General features: G+C 38.7%; 1 protein-coding gene across 1 annotated transcript in view; it reads right to left on the bottom strand.

Moving 5' to 3' along the window:
- Positions 1-7,526, bottom strand: part of LOC115239299 — a 199,498-nt gene that overhangs the window by 133,781 nt on the left and 58,191 nt on the right. The window lies entirely within an intron of this gene.

Below are 7,526 nucleotides of genomic sequence, written 5' to 3'. Positions count from 1 at the left end.
TATACAATATATATTATATATATTGATATATTGAAGATTATTATAAGATTCGATCAACATTGAGACTTAATCGATCTTATTCTCATCGAAGTCGAATGTTCAGTGCGCAATCACAATACAATGTCCACAACTCCAATGTAGTTTGATACAAATTAATACCACCGTTAGTGCACAAAGCATGCCATGTTATCGCGTTATAACCGTATAAATTATATTGATAAATACATGTTTTTATTGTCTGCGATCACCATTCTAATGCACACGTTTATTGCGCTCTAAATTATTTACGCTTACGTGCCTATTATTTATTGCCGCTCATCGTATTATTCTATTGTATCCGCGAGCGCGGGTTAATGTTCATAGACACGCGACGAATGATGAATTATTACAACACCTCATAAATGTTAAAGATAGACGAACTTACAACGTTGTAATTGGAACAACCTCGTGCATGCGAAATTCGCGTCGCGAGATAAATGACGATAAATCTTGTTGCGTCGACATTATTTTCTAAACGACAGTCTCTCCAGCATTGAAGAGGCTCATCCTTACTTAATTGCGCATATTATTTTAGCAGAACGCGATTAATTACCTGAATATGAAGTTATTACTTGAACAAGACTGCGCGTACGAAACTGACGTGAGTTTAAATAACAGTAGTTGCTTAATGAAGAGAGAGCGCAAATGCACCACTTGGAATCATTAATATTCGCAATGTCAGATAATTGCACTTTTTCTTTTGCTTCCCTTTGCGATTAAAACACAAACGACAAATCTAACTTTCGTGAGAAACGAAAGCACGAAAAATTCCTTTCTTGCAATAAATTCAATATCGGAATTGTGTCACACCGGTTGGGGAAATATACAATTAAATTGGTAAGCGTTATTTCACATATAGTGGATTTTGAATATATGAATATGTATGTCGTTGCAATATATCGATCAAATTACAATATTTATGTGCCTTGGAACTTCATTCTTTGTCTTGACACTTCAAAATTTGGCACATTGAATAATACTGAAATTCGACCCGCCGCTGCCTACTAAATCTCTAACGAAGATCCCAAGCGACACGAGAAATTTACGACAGGCGTCAGGGAAACGAAAGACAGGCATCCTCGAAACTTGAGTAAAATTCTATCTATCCGTAAGTCGCTTCTCAAATATTCTTGATACCTATATTTTATTGCGATTTCCATAAGGCTTGCTATATATATTACCGAGATCGCCATAAAATATCGGAATTGTATGACGTATGTATAAACCGTTTTTATTCGAAAAGGGACAAATATCCAATTAAAAAAATCTCATTAATCCGATTTCAATATTCTCCATCTTAATTTTGTTTCAATATTTCTCTATTTTATGTTACTTCAAAAATAAATGTATATTAATAATATCTCGATGTTGTTTATTCTTTTGCATGCATGTAAAACAATTAGTTAATCAGCAATCGCCACTTCTATGATGAACGTATAATAAAACGCTGTAATAAGAAAAAACATAATTGTGTGTATTATTTTCTAAATACAGCTATCTCTTCAATTAGTTTGACCTAGCAAATTGTATATAGATACACTTGAGTCAAAGAATACATCAACGCGATATAGATCTTGAATATCTTATATAAAAGTTTAAAAAACCGGAGAAAAGTAGTAAAATATTCCTTTGTTGATTCGTTTTATTTGTATGCATGAGCGTAAAAGAAGCACTAGCGACTTTAACTAACGCGTAAAGTCGTCAAAAATAATTCGCTAACATTCTTTATTCGCTGTAGACAAGGACAATACGTCTGACGTAAAAGAGAGAGAGAGAGAAAAAATATACTTGATATGGATGTTCGGCGGTATTTAGAACGCATCGTTTACAAAGAGTATCATCTCATATTACCGGTTACAAACGTCATCACCAATATGCGGAGTCAATTTCCCATACGTCAGGTTATCCCGATGGATTTAATAATAAGATGTATAGATAACGATAAAGTTTCAAGAAATAAGTCCTTATGTCAAATGATAACCAGCGGTTATGTAGGGATAAAATAACAGACGATAGAGAAAGAACGGACACGCGATCGATCGATATTCTCGGAAGGTAACAATAACCGTACATTATATGAACCAGAATTTCAATGTCTATAACAGAGAACTTAAAGATAGAAGTTTCAGTCAAGTTACATAATAGGAGTTGTTTTTAACGAAAATGAATTAAGTTATTATAGTTATTATATAGTTAGTTTATATAGTTATATAATTAGTTTATATAGTTATTATATATTAATCAAAAATTAAAAATTTGTATGGAGATGATAATTTCTCATGATTATTCTTTGAAAAGAGAAGAGCTAGAACTTCATCAATTATATAAACATTCTGAAAATATGGAGTGTTAACTTTTCATCTCATCGACGATTCTCTTTCCACAAATATCTTGCAATTTTAAGATACATTTTTTTATATTCGGTTGAAAAATTAGTTCGGGCAAAGAGTCCGTATCACACCGAGAAAATGTTTTACATAAACTTATCGTTATTCGTCAAATATCGGCCATTAGATAATACACTGCAGTTTATGTCACGAAAACAATTTCGCCGAGAAATCTTCTAAGTTAGTCTACTCAAAGCATCGCACCAACTCGTATAGATCGTTAAGCGAAATGGAGGCAATTAAATAAAATGGTTACGTTCGAAAATGCTCGCCGTTGTTTCCCCGACTTCCATTATCTTGCGCGAAAGTCGATACACGAATTAGAGTAAAATACATAGGTATTTTTATCAAGCACCCGTTGAAAACGTTAAGAGCAACTGTCTAATGAGAAAAGAAAACCTGGTATTTAAGGATAACACATTTCACATCAAAGTCTGAATTCTTGTCATTAAATAATGTTACGTCAATTTTAGTCAAGATCGTTATAGCGAAAACATGTCCTACAAAAATTGAAAATAGCAACAATTTATTAAACGAGAATGCCTCTTAAAAATAATATTTTTAATGATATCTGAGATAGAAATTTCAAATCATATCCTATATTTACTACGATTCTGCTGTCGGCATTTATGATTTTATATTGGATGCACGTATTTCGGTATACATTTTGAAATCATTAACGTCAGTTCATCATACGTGCGTGTGAGGATGCGAGTGTGAATGTATGTATGTAACAAGACTGGAAAGTTTGTTCTCTTGCAAGGCGAGCAAATAATTTTTTGAACCTTTGATCTTTTCTTTTAGCGTAGTGCCGGCGTATCATTCCACGAAGATTAATGTGTGTCGCACGCTTGCGCATAAGAGCGACTCACTATAATCTCCGCGAAGGAAAAAGAATCACGTTAGCCGGATTTCGCTCGTGTTCCTAGAGATAACGCGATTTTTTCGTCGGATGTGCGAATCATAAACTTGCAACAACGGCCGCGAGCCAGGAAAAAAAGACGCAAGAGAAAAAAAAAACACAAAAAAGCGAGAGAAAAATATACGGCCGCAAACAAGGGGCAGCGGAGCAGCGCCAGCAGCAGACAACGCTACTTAAGCATGACGCAAAAGAGTGAATATCAGGCCGTAAAGGGAATTTACATGGACTGTGGTAAAGTACCGCGAACTTCCGCATCGGGGAGAAACTTCGAGTCCGATATCTCGAGCGTATCAAGAGTTGCAGCGGAGGGAGCGAGCGGGGATACGAGAGATAGAGAGACGGAGGAGACAAGAGCGGTACGAAGTGACTGTCGGGAGATGGAGCGGTGCGGCGAACGATGGTGTAATAACGTTCGTCACCGAGAATTTCCAATATCACCGGTCCGCAGTTATTGACGGACCGTAAACTCGCCGAATGATAATCTAAAATCGTGCGGAAAATGAGGATGCGTACGAATCAATGACTCGCGGCGCGGCGCGACGTGGCGGCGGCGCCGGCGGTCGCTGATAGCGACCGGGCCCGGAGAATATACGTGCAATTATACGGTACTGCTGCGCCGTCACGGCCGTTTTCACCGATGAGTGATAAATCGCATCCTCCGCGCGTCCACGGAGAGAGAGTTTCCTCTGTTAGCGCCGTTCCCGTCCGTGAATTCGAACCGAAATTATATCTGGAAACGCGGCGCCGACTTGCCATACATTAATCGTTGTCGATCCAGTCATATTATATACTACCATCGATCGCGCTCCGATTATTATACAACGTTATCGGGATAACTGCGTTCGCGCTCGAAATACGCAAATGAGATTACCGCGAGTGAGTACTAAAAGAAAAGCAATTGTTGCTAATATCAAATATATTCGAGCGATGTATTCGAGTTTTCCGAGGGAAAAAAATCGTGTCACATATGTAGCGTGATAAAGCTCGATTCTGTAAATGTTATGTGCGTGAAATAATAAATTTAATGATTAAATAATTATACACCGTAAAATAAAAATTATTTTTTCACTTATTTTTCTAATAACTGCGATTAGAACCGGTCTCTCTTTCTCGTCATAAGAATTTTTCAATCTTTACTTCTTACTCGATTAATAGATCGATAAAGAATGGATCTTGTAAAAATCAAAAACTAGGTTTAGAGAGCAAATGTGCGTAAATGAAGAATACAAAGGCTCTAGTCTTCTTCTAACGCTACAATAAAACTGAGGATGTCGACAATAAAATGGGGAAAGTATAAAGCAAGATTCTCTAATGCGTGCCTCGAGTGTCGCGCGGCAAAACGAAAAGCAGCGTAAACTTCAATGGGAAAACTAGCGCGTAGCATGAGAATTGCATTAAAAACTCGCGTGATCTTATGCACGAAGGTTAACTGCATCAACCTTCGTCCGCGTGCGCGCGGTTGGGAATACAGTGTCTCATTAAAGCGGGTCGGGCACAAAGGCTTGGCGACTGGCTCTGCGAGCACCGACACAACTCAATGAACTATTTTTTTTTAATTCGTGCCGAGGAAAATCTGTTTCGGAGGGGGCAAAGTTTCATAAAGTTGTACATACGCATGGCCGAATTCCAAGTATCACATCGAGGACGCGAATTAATTAAAACTTTCGGGACGATGCATTTTGTCGTATTAATATCACTCGTACGAGGCCGCGCGTGCAAAAAGTATAGTGAGATGAAGGCGCGCCCTCCTGAGAAATGGCACACGCCGGAAGATAGGACACTGGTGACGCAGTGCGCGGCGTCTTCGGATAAAAAATAGTGGCATAAATCCCGTAGGAAATCGATCTCGCGTCGTTCTTCTTCCCCAGTTCTCTCCTCTGGAACCCTTTTCCCGCCTTGACACACGCAAGATTTACTCGCGGCCAGGAACCAATTTCACCTCTCCATCCGTCATATATCCACCTGATTAGGCGATTTGTTGCAGCCGGATCCTCCGGGGGGAACACGTCGTGCCATCTCGACGACTCTTTCTCTAGAATCGGCATCGAAAAGTCTGCGCATTCGTAATCGATGTCTGTTATTCCGCAGACTTGTTCAAATTTCTCGCACTTTGTTTCACTTCGAATGATATTTTCGTTTAGATATCGAAAGCAAGACTTACGTACATTTTCTTGAGCAATCCAAAAGTTATATTTGTGTAATTTATCACGAAGAATTAGAAATCGCAAGCAGATATTCACCCACAAAATAATAAATATTAGTAATTGACTAAATCGTTTTAATGATGCAAAATTACCTCCAATTAATTTTACAAATTTCTCATAATGATGCAACATATGTCAATGCTTGCGCGCTAGTTATATTACCTTAGATTATTATACGACAGCATTACATCGCGTATACGATACGTAACCATCAGAGAACACGTATAATATAGCATTACTAGGTTGCGCTTACATTAATCAAATTTGTCGTACCGACATGTAATTTTCTCTCTCTCTCTCTCTCTCTCTCTCTCTCTCTCTCTCTCTCTCTCTCTCCTTCTCTTTCCTTCTCTCTCTAACTTTGCATTTAACTTCTTAACGTAGAGCGACTTTGTTAGTGTGGTTAATTTTACATCGCAGTACGAAAAGAATTTAAGAATGTCTGAGAAAGTAATCAAACAGTTAGCTTCAAAGCTTATAAAATACCGGCTATACGTTGAATACCTTTCCAAAGATCCTCTAGATCCTCCTAAATTCTCTTTATATATCTATGACGCAATGTTAATTCCATTGGAACAAACTCATGCTAACCTGCGGCATGTAAATTGTCATAAATTCACTCGCAAATTTTTGCTAAAAGTAATGAGGCAAATGTCGATTATATGTATACAATTTCTCAATCAGCAAAGACGAGGCTATCCGTCAAATGGACACGCGTCGGAGTATTTCGTGCAAATTAATTACTCGGACGGACTTTAGCCATGCAGATGCAATGTAAAGCCGTCCTTTGTCTATCTACTAGAATAGTTTGAGATGTGAATTTGGTTCGCAAATTGCATTACATACGCGGGACACGCCGTGGACCACGATACCGAGAGTCTTCCAACCGAGGACACAACGCAAGAGCATCCGGGCGCGGCCGCGCCGATAAAATTCAGACAGCGAGAGCTTCGGGAGCGGCGAATTGCTGCTGCATCGGGCGCGTCGACGGTATCCGGGAGGACGGGTGAGCCCGGGGACTCGTTCTATCGGCCTCCCTCGTCTCGTCTCGTCTCGTCTCGCGCGTGCGAGAGTATACAGCAATCCCAAAATATTCCGGAGTGGTGATATTTTCTGGACATACGCGACCGACAACCGGTCGCGCTCGTACATGCGCCCGGGCAATTTATACCGGCAACCTTTTGAATTCAGCAAACGGCCAACCGGGCGCGGAATTTTAAACAATTTGCCGTGTGACAGTTCCTACAAGGGCCGTAAAATCCGCACGGATTTTCGTATCGCGGAGGGCGAATAGAAGAAGATAAATAGTTACAGAAGATATATTTAGAGATATGTGTATTCATATACACACTATGCATTTATTGTTATAGTGCTAAATATGATACACACAAAATAAACATCCGTCATTATATTCTCGTCTGACTGCGTTTAAAATTCATAAAATTATAAGAAAAAACCGATGCGATCAACGTCAGTTATTTTCATCGAATGTCTATCTAATCGACGATTTCGAATATCTTCGCGATAATCGTCTTTATCAAATCTTAGCTGTAATTCAATCTCAATATTAGAAGACAAATTGATGCTATAAATAAAGAAATTGATTAAGAGTAATTTTATATTCGAATTATTATTTACGCAATATAATAGCAGATGAATTAAACAAACTGAATTTGTTCGAGCATACCAGATGTTATTAAATAAGTAAAAATAACGCGGATTAATATAATCGCCGTCCATACCAAAAATGTGCGCGCTAAATACATACCATTTCTAATCACGTTAATTAGCAAACCCAAGGCAGATATCCCACAGGATTGTAACCAGAGAAATTTTGACTCGAAACAGTTGACACTTTCGCTAGCGCGTGATCAATCGATCCGTTTTGAATGCGTCAAACCCGAGCGCGATCCGAATCCGTTCAGGCCCGCATTGTTACGAATGCAACACTCGCAATATGCATTCTTCCGAACG

Source organism: Formica exsecta, unplaced genomic scaffold, assembly GCF_003651465.1.
Source record: "Formica exsecta isolate Colony F162 unplaced genomic scaffold, ASM365146v1 scaffold37, whole genome shotgun sequence".
Lineage (NCBI taxonomy): Eukaryota > Metazoa > Arthropoda > Insecta > Hymenoptera > Formicidae > Formica > Formica exsecta.
This window is presented reverse-complemented; position numbering and strand designations above follow the sequence as displayed.